Raw genomic sequence first — 15,140 nt, forward strand, 5'->3', positions numbered from 1 at the left:
CTGTCCTGACGGTGCTGTGGTGGGCCCGAGGCCCCAGTGGGGCAGGTGGAGTGTGGTCCTGAAGGCCACTTCATACTGTCCAGTTAGGCCTTAAAAGCCCCACTAATCCTCCCTGGCCAGTATGGCCCAGTTGTTTGGGTGTCATCCCACAAACCAAAAGGTCACAGGTTTGATTCCCAGTCAGGAATGCCTGGGTTGCAGGTTCAATCCCCAGTTGGGGTGCCTATGAAAGACAACAAATCGATGTTCCTCTTTCACATCCATGTTTCTCTCCCTCTCTTTCTCCCTCCCTCCCCCTCTCTCTATAAAATCAAGAAGCATGTCCTCAGGTGAGGATGAAAAACAAACAAACAAACAAACAAACAAGCCATTGATCCTATCCTCACACTTAATAAACTCTGGTCAACCGACCAGACTGGCCAACCGACTCTCCCTAGGGCTGCCCAGGGCTGTCGGGGTTTGCCAGGCCCGGCTGCCTGCCCTCCGCAGGCTCGGTGACCCAGACAGGGCCAGCTGACAAGCAGGCCCAGCCCGGGAGGGGTGTGGGACGCATCGAGCGAAACTCCTTTTAGGAAGGAACTCTTCTCAGAGCCAAGGCTGAGAAACCAGCATCTTGCCAAGACCTGGGGGTGGGGGCACCCAGGTGAGCCGACTCAGTCCTCAGGAATGGGTGGGGCCGTAAGGGGAGGCAGGCACTTCCTCCTGCCCCAGCCCAGGGTCCCGTTCAATCCCTACTGACGAGTTTCTCGGCGACAGGCAGTGACCTGCCGGCCGCCTGTGTGGGAAGCAGCTTGGCGTGGCCCTCACCGTCTCATTAGCAGTGATTCACCCAGGACTCACCTGACTGTCAGGGGCCTGCCCCACTGCCCTCCAGAACCAGCTCCGCCGGCCCCCTGGAGCGGCCAAGACTCCTTTTCTTCAGCCCTCCGCCCTCCCGGGCTCCGGGGCAGAGCCTGCCAGACACAGTCAGAACTCAGAATTCATTCATTCAGCCAACAAGCGTGATTGAGCACCTGTCGTGTGTCAGGTGCTGTGCTAGGTGCTGGGGGCGCAGGGAGATGACCCAGGCGGACCCAGACCCTACAGTGTGGGGACAGACATCCTCGTGGGGAAAGACAGACGGGAAACAAGTAAGGGAGTCAGAGGCTCTTGAAGAAGGTGAGTGCGATGAGGAAAAATAAAGCAATAAAAAGTGTGAGATGAGGGTTTTTATTTTATTTTTATTTATTTATTTTATTTTAATTGATTTGAGAGAGAGAAAGTAAGGGAGCGAGAGAGAGAAACATGGATTTGCTGTTCCACTTATGTATGCACTCATTGGTTGCTTCTTGTACGTGCCCTAACCAGAGATCGAACCTGAAACTTTGGGGTATTGGGACGATGCTGAAACCAGCTCAGCTACGCAGTCAGGGCTAATCGGTTGCAATTTTAAATAGGGTGTCTGGGTAGACCTCTCCAAGGAGATACTGGAGCAGAATCTGATGAAGATGAAGACGAATAAGGGAGCTGCACAAAAAAGGGAGGGAAAATGTGTACCAGGAACAGCAAGTGCAAAGGACCTGGGGTAGGAATGCAGAGGACAGGTATCTAAGAACCAGCAAGGGGACCGGTAGTGCAGCAGCCGTCCTGGCGAAGGGGAGAGCAGTGGAAGGTAGGGTCGAAGAGGCAGGGGTGGTCTAGACCATGCAGGGGCATAAAGGCCTTTGTAAGAACTTTGGCTTTTACTCAGCTGAATTTTGTCAGAATACTCCCCAGACCCCATGTGGAAACTGAGACAAGGTCCCCAGGCTTCTGCCTGGCTCAGAGCTCAGGGAGATAAGTCTCGGGTCAGGGGTGTTCTCATGGGGGAGGGTCTGGAAGGATGAGTTTGCGGAGCGGAGGGTTGCTGCCTGTGGAGGATGCCTGAGGGGGAAGGTGCCTGCTGGGGAAACGGGTACCTACCTACTGCACAGGGATGTTGTAAAAAGAAGGGGGGAAAGAGGTGGGGAAAGGGGAGTAGAGGCTGAAAAAGGAAGGAGGGACCAGTGAGAGTTTTGTCCAGCTGTCTCCCTCCCCCAAGCCTGTCCTTCCAGATTCATCAGGGACAGATCTGATACTCTCCTCCAATCTCTCTTCCCTCTGCCTGGGAATTCCTGCTGTTCTTTGCCTGGTGAATCCCCGCTCATCCTGCACAAAGTGGTCTCTGAGTTTGCAGATCAGGGGCTCCCCGCATGGGCCCAGCGTGTCCCATTGAGGCATTTTCACACTGGATCACACGTGCCCACTGAGGGCCTCGCTTCCGCAGGAGACCATGGCCGTGGACCACATCGGGCTTCGTCACCTTTGTACCCTCAGAAGCTGGCACAGAGCAGGGGCTGACATGGCCAAGTGAATGAACAAATGCTTGCTAGGGTTTGGACACCTCAGAGGGTTTGGAACAGAGTCAAACAATCAGATTCACATTTTGGGAAGATGACCCTCATTCCATGTGTGTTGGTGGGGGGCGGCTGGAGGAGGGTGACAGCTAAGAGGCTGCTGCAATAGTCCAAGCAGGGGCAAGAGAGACGTGAGGCAGCACAGACCCAGGGTGCCCGCTGCTGGGAGTGAGTGCAGCAGCAAGAGCAGGTTTCAACATTGGGCCTGGGGGGGAGGAGGGAGTGGAGGGGGAGGTCCCACTCTCCCTCTTCACTGTGTGTCCTTCCCTGTGCCCTGCCCATGAACAGATGTCACTCACTCACACAAGATGGCACAGGCTTCGGAGCCCAGCTCTGGGTTCGATCCCCTTTCCACCACGTACTTGCTGCGCGACATCGGGATGGATGTGCTCAGCCTCTCTGTTCCTCGGTGTGCCCCTCTGTGGGGCACGATGGCAACTGAGCATTAGTTACTGCGTTTTATTGATTCTAAGATTCCCTTTTTGACAGTTCTGAAATCAGGTGAGCCTTAAAGCCAACAACATGTCGTGCATTCATCAGCGGCACATAAATCATGGTGTACCTGAAGGCTAGTGGAGCCTTAGATTGGAGGAGACACAAATCTGTGGGGAAGCCAGTACCTGGCATGTTGTGAGGACTGAATAAATGTCAGCCCTGTTATTACTGTCATTATTTGCTCTTTGGAGCATGAGGTAACAAATGCCCCCAAAAGAATACAGAGATAAATATACTTTGGAGCTAAAGGAGAAAAGGAACTAATTCATAAATAGATATAAAGGTGAAAAAATCTGAACAATTTTCCCCCCCCAAAAAAATCCAAAGCCTACTGCTTCCTCTGAAAGATCCCGTTGAATTTTGCCACAGTTCTTGAGAAATTCCTCCTCTTCGGTGGGGCCAGAACTCCTGGCTCCCTGACCAGCAGGGGGAAGCAGGGCCTGTCCCCGGTGACTCGGGGGTGTTCCCTGTGTCCTTGCGATTTCCCTGACTCACCATTGCTCACTGCCCACAGGCAGGGCTCTGCTACCTTCTGACCAGGAGACCGATGCCCTGGGATCAAGGGTCAGACTCCAACAAAAGTGTGATTATAGTGTGTTCAGTGCAGGCTGTTGCTCAGGAGAAGAGGGTGACCCTCGCTGGCGTCTTATTTTTGGCCTCCTTCCTGGGTTGCGTTCCTGCCTACTGATTTGGCAAATCCTGGGCGACTCGCCTTGTTTTCTCTCCTCACTTAAATACATGTCTGGAAAAAGCCTCCACCCCCACAGACCCTGCTGTGTGTGTGGAAACGGTGACAGGCTTGGAGGAGGAGGAGACACTGGGTGGCTGGTTCACGAGCCTCCCTCTGCATGCGGGAAGAAGAGCTGGCCCAGGCAGCCCCTCTGCGGGACTGCCGCTGGGGCCAGCCACACCACCATGTGCCAGTCCTGCGTTCTTTGGGCTCAGCCAGGGCACCCAGCCCAGCTTTTATGCTCTCCTGCTCTGACTACTTTGACAAGAGACCATCTCGGCCACCCCTGCCCTGTCGGTCTCCCACATGCCTCCGGTGACAGGAGCAGGGTCACTCCTGGGGCTAGGAGGCTGGGAGCTGAACAGAGAGAAATGTGCCGCACACAGGCAGCAGGCACACGCTGGACCGACTGGGGTGGCGGGGTGGCTGAAAGCAGCCCCCACCAGTGTGCCTGCTCCTGTGAGCGCTCAGCTGGGTAGGAGTCAGGAAAAGTGTGCCCAGGACACTCTCCCAGGGAGAATGAGGGATGGAGAGTCAGCAGTGGGTCTCTTGGGAGACCTTTTGGGCAGGAAAACCACCCTCCCTCCCGGCCCCAAGACGCCAGGCCAGCGTTCTTCCAGAGCCACAGGCCACCCTGGCCACCAATGGCTGCCCTCACACCGACGGCACCATCATTCCTGTTGTGAAACCAGAGACCTGTCCACTCACGAGCTGTGTGGAGACTCTTCTCTGGCCTGGAGGCACCAAGATGGGTTCAAAGCCTGAGGACACCCCTCCCATCTGCACTGGGAAGAAGGAACTGACAGAATGCAGGGCTCCTCTGAGGCCAAAGAGCCATGCAGGAGTCCAGAAACACAGGGCAGGCATCAGGAGAGGGCTGGAACCAAGCGATGCCCGCTCCCCATCAGCTCCGCCATGCTTGAATCACAGCTGCTTTTACTCTATGTAAAGGCATTTACTCTGCGGACAGCCCTGCTCTCCAGCCTTCCCCATCTCAGTATTAAAATGAGCTGTTTTGTTACCACTAAAGATGCCTTCCTGAAGGCAGGGCTAGTCTAATTCATCCTTGATCTCCAGCCCCCAGCAGAGTGCTGGCACATAGTAGGCATGTCACGAACATTTGTTGCACGAAAGCACTGTGTGATACTTCATCAACACCTGCATCAGCCTGGGGAGATGGGCATTATCGTTCCTATTTATCATCCCCGTGTTAAAGGTGAGAGGACTGAGGCCCAGGGAGGTTAGCAGCTGGTCTGGGTCCCACAGTTAATAAGGAGCAGATCTAGGTTTTTAACCAAGGTCTGCGTGCTTATAAGGGGTGCTACACAAACAAGAGCTGTTTGATAAACAATACTAATCACAACAGTTTACTGAGTGTGAATTTCTGTTCCCATTTCACAGGTAAGGAAAGTGAGGCTCAGAGAGTTTCCACAGCTTGCCCAAGACCACACAGTGGTGCAGCCTGGTCGGGTTTGACCCTGGGTCTCCTGACTTTACAACGCAGTCTCTTTTTGGGAAACGCTGCAAGCCCTGCTCAGCTATACCCCTAAGAGTCGTCTAGTATTCTTTTTCTGCAGAGCCTCCTATCTGGAATTTTCTCTTGCTTGTCTCTTTCTCTTGGGCAGCACCTGAGTTTTCTATCCAGCTTCCCGAGTGCAGGGACCTCCTCTAGCTGCACAGCACCCAGTGCAGGCCACCTCCTCACCTGCCGCCCACTGTGCCTCAAGGCCCTTCCCCCAGAGTCTGCTCAATAGAGCCGAACAGACCTGGCTTTAAACTTCCCAACAAGTTCTGCCCCCAAGGTAACCTTGGGGAGACATGACAGAAGCAAGATAACGGTGGTGAGAGGCCACTGGGAAGGGTGACAGCGGCCACACAGAAAATCTGGCCATCCAGGCGAGTGCCTTGTTGCTTTGGTGGCATCTTTTCTGCCAAAGCAAATACAGTGGCAGACTTGGCCTGCCTTCACAGCTCCTGCGCCCTCCGCAGACGAAGGGCACGGGCACCCAGCTCTCAGCAGGTCGACAGCGCTGGCACCCTGCCAGCTTTGCTGGGCTCTGCGAGAATCACCGAGGAAACACACTCCTTTGACCAAATGTGGTGTCAATCCCATAATCAGACTTATTAGGAGATTACTGGAGTGGTGAAAACAAATTTCAATAGTTTTGCAAAAAGAAACCCTGTTTACCTCACCCCCATTAAGATGGCTACTCTTTAAAAAAACAAAAACAAAAACAAAAATAGAAGTGTTGACAAAGATGTAAAGAAATTGGAACTATAGATGTAAAGAAATAGATTGTAACATAGTAGAAAACAGTATGGTGGTTCCTCAAAAGATTAAAAAATAGAACTACTATATGATCCAGCAATCTCCATTCTAGATATATATCCAAAAGAATTAGCCCTGGCTGGTGTGGCTCAGTGGATTGAGCTCTGACCTGAGAGCCAAAAGACCGCTGGTTCGATTCTTGGTAAGGACACATGCCTGGGTCACAGGCCAGGTCCCCATCTGGGGGTGTGCACTAGGCAACTGGTCAATGTCTCTCTCGGATATTGCTGTTTCTTTCCCTCTGTTTCTCCCTCCCTTCTCTTCTCTCCCTCCCTCCTCCTCTCTCTACAAGTAAATAAATAAAATCTTTAAAAATGTTAGAAGTAGGGTCTCAAGGGGATATTTGCAAACTCACATTCATTGCAGTGTTATCTACAATTCCATTAAGAGGTGGAAGCAATCTAAGTGTCCACTGAAGATGAATAAATGAAACATGGCCTATACATACAATGGAATATTGCTCAACCTTAAAAAGGAAGGAGATGCTACTACATGTTATGCACTACAACATAGACAAACCTGGAGGACATTATGCTAAGTGAAGTGAGCCAGACGCAAAAGGACAAATTTACTGCATGATTCCACCTATGGGGGTAACGAAAGTGGTCAAGTTCATAGAAACAGAAAGTAGAATGGTGGCGACTGAGAACTTGGTGGAGGGGGAAATGAGGAATTACTATTTAATGGGTATAGAGTTTTAGTTTTGCAAGGTAAAAATGTTATAGAGATTTATTGCATAATAATGTGAATATACTTAACACTGCTGAACTGTATACACTTAAAAATGGTTAAGATGATAAATTTTATGGTTTTTACCATAATTAAAAATAAAAATTTTAAAAAGGGGGGAACCTTGTTGAGTTCCTCACTTTAGAGGTATTTATAATACTGTCCAAGGCAGTTACTTGATATGCATTGTTTTCTTTAATTCTCACCACAACTTATTTATTTATTTATTTATTTGTATTTTTTGTCAGGGGAGAAAGCAAATGCAGCCCCCCACTAACACAAATTATGCAGTCGAGTCTCCCACATTTGGGGGAATCGCAGGGGTCAGCACAGCCAGAGTGCAATGGACAAGCCTCGCCCTGGGAAAACCACCTGGTATCTCCCCTGCCAGGTAAGTATAATTCTCAGTGCCATTTAATGTGGTAGCCATCACAGTTTTCTTTCCACATCCAGAGAAACTGAGGCCCAGTGAGAGAAACCGGCTCACACTCTCAGGGAACGTGGTGAGGGGAAGAGCCCCAGTTTGTGCTCAGGTGTGTCTACCTCTGCGGGAACTGTCGGCGCTTGCCCGGCCCCTCGCCCACAGGGCTGGCGGAGGATTCCCTCGTTGAAGCTTCCAATCTTGAACAGAAAGCAAATGAACTTTTAATGTGAGTGCTCCATTTGCCCAGTTGAGCCCAAGTTCCTTGGTGACAAGCCACACGCACCTTCCATTTCCTGACTCGCTCGGGGAATTGAGCTGAGCACTGAGCACGCGTAGTTAGTGAGTTAACAAACACTTGGGAGCTAGTTGGGGTTTTTTTAAAAACTTCTCAAAATGCCAGAATGGGTTTTCACAGAAAATACCATTTGAGCACTTTCACCTCACAAAGCGTTTTCACCTACATTAACCTATCTGCTCCTGATGGAGTCCCTGGATAGAAAACGTCATTATCATCTCCATTTTACAGAGCAGGGAGGCGCAGCTCAGAGGGATGCACTCAGAGTCCCACGGCTGGGATTACACTTACAGGAGGCACGAATGGACAGGTGTCTCAGGACCCCACGTCTGTGATGCTGTGGCAGATGGCCTCATGGAGTTAGGGCGGGGCACCCTCTCTCACCCAGGGCTCTCCGTGGATCGCATGCTGTGCTCACCTGCTGACTGAGAGGGTGAGCCTTGCTCTGTCTCCAAGGACGAGTAAACTCCTGACAGTCCCTGTGAAAGCTGCAGGCGCAGCTCCCTGAGATGGCAGTTGCAGCCTTGAATTCTCAGCCAGGCACCAAGCAGCCATGAGCGAAATGCCTGGGCAGTCCCAGCCCCAGGAAAGTGCTGGTCAGAAGGGGTCAGGCTGGAGTCCAGCAAAGTAGGGAGGCCTGGCAGCTGGCAGAGGGCAGGGAGGCACACATGGGGTCAAGCTTGGGGAAACAGCTAAGACCATGAACTCGAAATGAGTTGACCAGGTTTGCCCAGAGGGGCCGGGATGGCAGAATGGAGGACCCAGGCTGCTTGCCCTTGGCCCTGTTTCCCATCCCCTGCCAAGTGTGGGCAGCTTTGAGCCCAAAGATTCGGCCCCAGAGTGAGGGTGGTGGGTGGCCTGCAGGTGGGAACAGCGGGATGGCCACCCAGGAGCCAACCACAGGTTGGTCCTTTCATTATGACATTTTTCTCCTGATTACAAAGGTATCTTGTGTTCACAATAAAAAAATTGAAGACTACCAAAAACCCACATCCCACTGACGCTCTCTTTTTTTTAACTGTATAAAAGGCAAAGGTAAAAGGCAAATGCCCTCATCTCTCCCCTCCCACCTCACCCCTCCCCCACACTCCCAGAGGTCATCCCTGGTGACAGTTTGATAGCATTTGCTAAGGCTCCTTCTCTCTCCTTCTCTTCCCTTTGGAGAGAGAGGGCAGTGATTTTCCCTGAAGGGAAACAAAAACTCGGTCAGTGCTGTAACTGACAACATAAATGTCCATTTCACTCCAGTTCCTTTTAAATATGTTGGTGACAAGGTGATCTGTCTGGGAAGTGTCCTGGCTCTGTCCACTCTGGACACTCCTACCTCCCTGACCTCTGGCTGCTGTTACAGCCTTCCCAGAGGGCCACCGAGAAGGACACCCGCTGCCCTCCATACCTCCCCATTAGGTTGCATTCTGCCGGCAGAACGTCAGACCTTTTTTTATTTTTAAGTTTTCATTTACTTACTTTTAGAGAGAGGAAGAGGGAGGGAATTAAAGAGGGTGGAAAATATCGATGTGAGAGAGAAACAATAATTGGTTGCCTCTCGCACGCGCAACAGGGGACCTGGCCCTCAACCCAGGCATGTGCCCTGACTGGGAATCGAACCAGCAACTTTTGGCTTTACAGGATGACACCCAATGAACTGAGCCACACCAGGCAGGACTGCGTGTCAGATCTTTAATGAAAAATTTCATTTTCCCAGAAAATATAGTTCCCCCTCTTAGGAACTGAATCTTCAAGTGTGTGGAAGAGAAATGAGTTATAATTTTCTTTTCTGAGGATAGGGTTTGGTTGGTTGTTTGTTTTTTAATGATATTTATGGGGTTTTTTCCTGACTATAAAAATAATGTATTTGTTGTAGAAAATGTAGAAAAAGAGAAGAGCATAAATAAGCAAACAAAATTTGCTCATAAAATGTCGCCCGGAGATAACCTCTACTAACACTTTTTACATAAAACCTCCAGTCTCTTCCCTATGTAAATGACACATGTAGGTAAACGTACACACACCCGCTCACGTGCACACGTACATAATGCCAACTTGGCACCTCACTGTTACACCGTGTCGTTAGTGTCCTTTGATCATGCAACTCTTCATGCCTATGTGCACTCTGTCATTTAAATCTACCAAATATCGGTCACTAATCCCCCACTGCTGGACACGGAAGCAGGTTCTAACTCTTCTCTACCACGTCCAATGCTGCAAGCAGCACCCTGTGCACAGGTTCTAGACACAGGACTGGGGGGCACACACAGAGAAGCCAGAGCCTGGAGCAGGGGTCACTGAGAAGACTGTCATCCACCTGAGAAACCTGCAGAACGTGGAGACTTGGGACACGGTGGCCTTCCCCGATTGCACAATGTGCCCTGTGGCTGGCCCCTACTGAGTGGCACGTGAGACATGACAGGCAGGTGCTGCTTGCTGGCCAGATGAATTGCCTCAACGAGGTCCTCCCTCCATAACAACAGCTCAAATTCCGCAGTGAACAGTGTGCACTGCCCTCCCCGTGGGCACCACACCCGCCGGCCCTAACCTTGTGCTGCTGGGCACAGAGCTCCAGCTACAACAGCCCAGGCCAAGGTGTGGCTACCACGCAAGCAGTGGTTTACAGACTGGATGTGCGTAAAGGGCACAGAGGGGGGAGCACAGCATTAACACCCTGCCCGTGGGGACCGGCATGGTGAGCCACTTTTCACTTTTTATTGAAAAGTGGCTCACCATGCCAGCTCTCTCTCACCAGGTTGCTTGAAAAGCAGAGGACAGTTAAGGGGGCAGAAGGTAAGGACTACATGAGGAGAAGGTAGCAAGCAGGAGCCAGGAGGCATCAGAAGCCAAGAGACAGAGAGTCCATAATTGGGTTGGGTGTAAGCAGCCGAGGGCTCCAGCACCAGGGTCCAGTCATCCTGGAGGGCTGCTCTCTGTCTGATGAGCCCCCTGCAGTCTCCCTACCTCCCCAGCACAACCTTACAGTAAAGCCTCATCGCCGGAAGTACCCGGAGTGGGTCAGTCTTCCCTGCAGCCTGCAGGAGTCTCACTGTACACGTGTGGACAGCACTTTACAGTTTACGTGGCACTTTCCCAGGCATTCTCTCATCACGGCCATGGGAGGGAGAGAGGGTTATCCCCATTTTACAGATGGGGAAACCGATGTTTAGAGAGGATATGAGTGTGCTGGCGGTTCGGGGAGTAGGAACTCAGAGATCGGTTTGCTGACGCCAGGCCGCTCTTGCAGACGTGCTCACTGTGCCACAGCACCGCTGTTACCGGCCCTCTCTGTCTGCAGGCGAGGGAGGCTTCCTGTGCGGCAGCTTGTCCACTCAGTTTGATGTTGTAATGCGTGAGGACTGGGCTCGCACGTTTTCCTGTGCATAGTGCCCAGCACATGCGAGCATACAGTAGGTGCTCAGTAAGTGCTGGTGGTTCCAAATGCCATTTTCAAAATTCAGAGGCCCACATCCCACCTCAGAGTACAGAATAAAGACTCCAGACAGCTTTGAAATACTGCCCTGGAAGTCCGATCACATTCCAGCTTGTAAATCAGACATAAAGCGTGCCTATCCGATTCCTTCAGCTCTCAATACACAACCATGAACCAGGAAATAAGCAAAAACATGTAAATGAGCAACCAAACTGAATCTCATAAATTCCATGTGCAAAAGCTAAGGCCTGTTTGTCTTAAAGAAACTGTTCTAGCCTCACTCTGCACCTGTAGACCTTACTCCACACAGAATTCTGACGAGGTTGGTCGTCTGGTTTCTCAGCCCACGGTGTATAGGAAGCATGCATAGGAAGAACTCTGAGAAACTGAAAGCTAATGGTTTGAGAATTAATATTTTAGAACACAGTGAAGTCCTCGACGCCGTCAATAAGTTCTGCGACTTTAAGTGAAACGACATATAAACAAGAGTCAAGTGCCTACGGCACCTCATCAAAGTTATAACAAAATAACATTGGACGACGTGACTCCACTCGAGGACCTGCTGTGGCTACAAACATTGGCAATCATAACAGTGGCCCGAGTCCTCAAGGAAAGGTTAAAGTACACATAGCAGGACGATGTACAGTCCAGTTGGAAAGATCTTCTGAAGAAAATAGGCTTGGGTGTTTAAAGGGGAGAGTGTCAGTTACCCTGAAAATTCACCATGCATTAACAAGGAGCCCGGCCTTCACCCTGTGCTCTGCTACTGCCAGTCCTGCCTGCAGCAATCGGCTCGTCACACAGCTCTGCCAGGTCCGTGTCTCCGACTCGTGTGCCATGCGGTAGTTAACAGCAAGCACTCTCGGAGCCAGGCTCACCAGGTTGAAGTCCTGGCTCTGTGCCTTGTGAGCTGTGTGACCTTGGCCAAGTTAGTTAACCTCTCTGTGCTTGTTTCTTCATCTGTCAAATGAGGATAGTAATTGCACCCACCTCTGGCTCAGGTACACAGAGAGCTCTTGTACATGAGAGTGATGACAAAAGGGATTGAGTCTTTTTTAAAATATATATATTTGTATCAATTTTAGAGAGAGAAGAAGGGAGAGTGAGAGGGGAAGGAAGAGAGAAACATTGACTGGTTGCCTCCCATAGGTGTCCCAACCTGGGATTGAACCTACAACCTAGGTATGTGCCATGACTGGGGATCGAACCCGCAACCTTCCCGTGTACGGGACAACACACCAACCAACTGAGCCATGCTGGTCAGGGCAGGGATTGAGTCTTATTCAACGCTGTATCTCCACTTGTCTCTAGCCCCTTACTCCTCAAGGTGGGGCCTGACAGCAACTGGGAGCTTGTCAGCAATACAGAGTACCACCCCCAGGACTATTAAGTCTGAACCAGTATCTTCAGATTTTGCGTGCACATTGAGAAGCCCTGAATAAATACTGCCAGATAAGGCACTCTTGTGCTCACATGTCCCAGGGGTGTCAGAGGGACAGAGGATGGGGGAGTAGGGGGGTAGTGCATGAGGACAGGAGAGGAACTTGGTACCGAGGAGAGATGGAGAGCAGGAAGCTGGGCCCTCAGAAGGGCCTGGCCACTTTCCCGGCTGTCTGTTCTTTGGCCTCATTTGTAAACTGGAGGGGCTAATGTTCACCTTCCAAGGTTGCAAGTAGGGTGGGCGATGAGGACCTCCAGGGCCTGCACAGGGCGGGCCTTAGGCTGTTGTGACTGCAGGCGCAGGCCCTTGCCCGAAGCCCTGAGGTCAGACGCCTGTGGGTTTGCAGAGCTTTCTGTCTTTCAGAACAGTCACAACATGCGTGTGCTGACACGACAGGACACCCCAGCGGGGTCTGGGGCAGCGCCCTTAATTAGGCACAGCAAAGTTTCTGTGGCAAAATGTATGAGCAGCGTGAGACATAATAAAGACTTTAAATAACCTTACATCAGAGCAGACCAGATTTGTGGCCAAATGAGTTTATATCCAACTTATTTTTAAAAGTCTGGTTTTTAGAGTGTTTGGAGTTCAGAATTACAGACAAGGGAATGTGAGCCTGGATGACAAAGGAGGAGTGGCAGCCCTGGTGGGACAGTGGGGAGAGCCTGCCGGGCTGGGAGGGGCAAGTGGGTGCTCACCGGCAGGGGCGAATCCACAGGCAGAGGAGAGGGCAGAAAGCACGCCATCAGAGGCCTTGAAAGCAGGAGAGACCCTGACACACGGACAGCAGGAAGTCATCAAGGTTAGAGTCCGAGCAGGAGTGTGACCTAATGGAAGACTGGGTGACAGATTGGTCAGGCTGGCAGACAAATAGGAAGAGTCACCTTGGAGCCACCCCTTGGCTTTTCCAAGGGGCACCCCTGGGATTTTCCACCCTGGAAGGTAGAGGGGACTCACCCCCACTCCCACCCCCCACACTCCACCTACTCCAAACACAGACAAGAAAAAGAGTTTAATAGTCTATCGGACTGCCAGCGACAGCCCATACAGTCTTACAGATCACACCAGGCACATGTAAAACACCAACAAAAATAAACATAATTAATGTTTTACTGTGCAGTGGGTGCCACAAACATGTCTCTAGCTCTTATAACACCCCTATGAGGTATGAATTATTGTTTCATTTTACAGAGGAGGACACTGAGGTCGCCTGAGAATGTCCAGGGTCGCATGGGAGAATCATCTGGTGCTGGTGTCAGAGTGCCTTCCATTCAGTCACGTCCTCGGTGAGAGCCCACTCGGCACAGCGGAGGCCGAGGGGAGAGCGCATCCTGCAGCCTCCGAGATCCCCAGTTCAGACTCTGGCTCTGTCCTCCACCTTTCTGAATTCTTGTTATGTTTTAGATGTACTTCTTGTAAGCCCCAGAGAGTCGGGATTGGTCCTCTATCAATTCTGACTATTATTTCTGAGATCTTTCATCTTTTTCTGTTTGGATCCACCCTCAATATTTTGAGAGTTAAGTGAACATAGTACACGTATATATGTGTGTGTGTGTGTGTGTGTGTGTGTGTGTGTGTGTTTTGTACCACTACTCTGATAGCTTGAGATGATCTTATAAAAACAAGAGTTTTGTCCCTGGCTGGTGTGGCTCAATGGGTGAGTGCTGTCCCGGGGACGGAAAGGTTGCTGGTCCAATTCCCAGTCAGGGCACATGCCTGGGTTGCAGGCCAGTCCCCAGTTGGTTCCTCTCCCTCTCCTTGTCCCTCCTTTTCCCTCTCTCTAAAAATAAATAAATAAAATATTTTCTAAAAAATAAACAAACAGAAAAGAGTTTTTGGAGTTAAGCAGGCCTGAGTGGGAACCCTGGCTCTAGCCCTTCCTAGCTGTGTGCTCCTTCCCAGCTACTTTTCTCCGCGTCTCAGTTTCCCGGCTCATAAAGTGTGGGTGATGGACCCACTACACAGCTTATGGTGACACTTCAGGGAGCTCAGGGATGCCGAGCGCCCTGTCTAGGGCTTGGCACAGAGTAGGGGCTCGATGAAGGTTTGCTCCCCTCCCCTTTCTGCTTTTGCCTCTCTGCTTCCCGGAAGAGCTGGCCCTGCTAGAGGCTGCTCAAGAGTCCAGCTGCACAGCTGGGCTTGACCGTAGTAAACCTTCCCAGAAGGAATCCCTCTGGAATGAGATGTTCCCAGGGAACGACGAGTCTGCAGCACCATTGGCGGACAGGGCAGCCTCAGTCTGGGAAGTGGGAGGCTGTTGGGAAATGATACTGGAACGGGGGGATGGGCTGTATTAATCAGTGTCCCAGGGGAGCCCAGGGCAGGGCAGCGCTCCCCAGTGTGTGTGTGTGTGTGTGTGTGTGTGTGTGTCCTCGCCCTGTAAGGGAAGGGGGCCTGACCAGAGAGCAACAGCCCCCCACTCCTGGGAGGCGAGGCAGGTGTGTCCTCTTGGAGAACAGAGCAGTGACTCACCAGACTGCCTCAGCTCGTTATAAATATCCCCTGAGACACCCAGCTCCCTCGGCCCTGATTCTATATTAGCACAAGTGGCGCCCCATAAGTCCATAATTAATTAGGTTTCCTAGGCACCTCACGACTGGGAGAGGGTGTCCCAATCTGTGGAGAAAAATATTACTAACTACATGGCAGGTCCCCCCGCCCCCACTGTGAATAGAATAATAAGTTCTCTTTCTCTTTATCTATTTATTTATAACAAATCAGAATTGGGTGAATTCTGAGAAGTGAGGGCTAGCCAAATGTTCCCTATTTGAATAATTCTGCATTGCCCTAGATGGACCCAGTAACCCAAACCAACTTCCATCTCATTTACTTAACACATTCGGGGAAACTGAGGCCCAGGAAGGG

The 15,140-nt window shown here is 51.1% G+C and overlaps 1 long non-coding RNA gene and 1 pseudogene across 2 annotated transcripts; one reads left to right on the forward strand and one right to left on the reverse strand.

Moving 5' to 3' along the window:
* Positions 1-961: 961 nt before the first annotated feature.
* On the forward strand, positions 962-14,034 carry LOC123822007. 2 transcript variants are annotated; one of them, XR_006786197.1, is made up of 3 exons: positions 962-1,158; positions 6,946-7,088; positions 13,467-14,034. It is a non-coding gene; the product is annotated as an uncharacterized LOC123822007 (long non-coding RNA). The 2 variants fall into 2 exon arrangements; XR_006786198.1 differs by lacking the exon at positions 13,467-14,034 and adding an exon at positions 11,923-11,978.
* Positions 6,945-7,096, reverse strand: LOC123822299 (annotated as a pseudogene).
* Positions 14,035-15,140: the final 1,106 nt, after the last annotated feature.

Source organism: Phyllostomus hastatus, unplaced genomic scaffold, assembly GCF_019186645.2.
Source record: "Phyllostomus hastatus isolate PE091 unplaced genomic scaffold, TTU_PhHast_1.1 phas_contig_40, whole genome shotgun sequence".
NCBI lineage: Eukaryota > Metazoa > Chordata > Mammalia > Chiroptera > Phyllostomidae > Phyllostomus > Phyllostomus hastatus.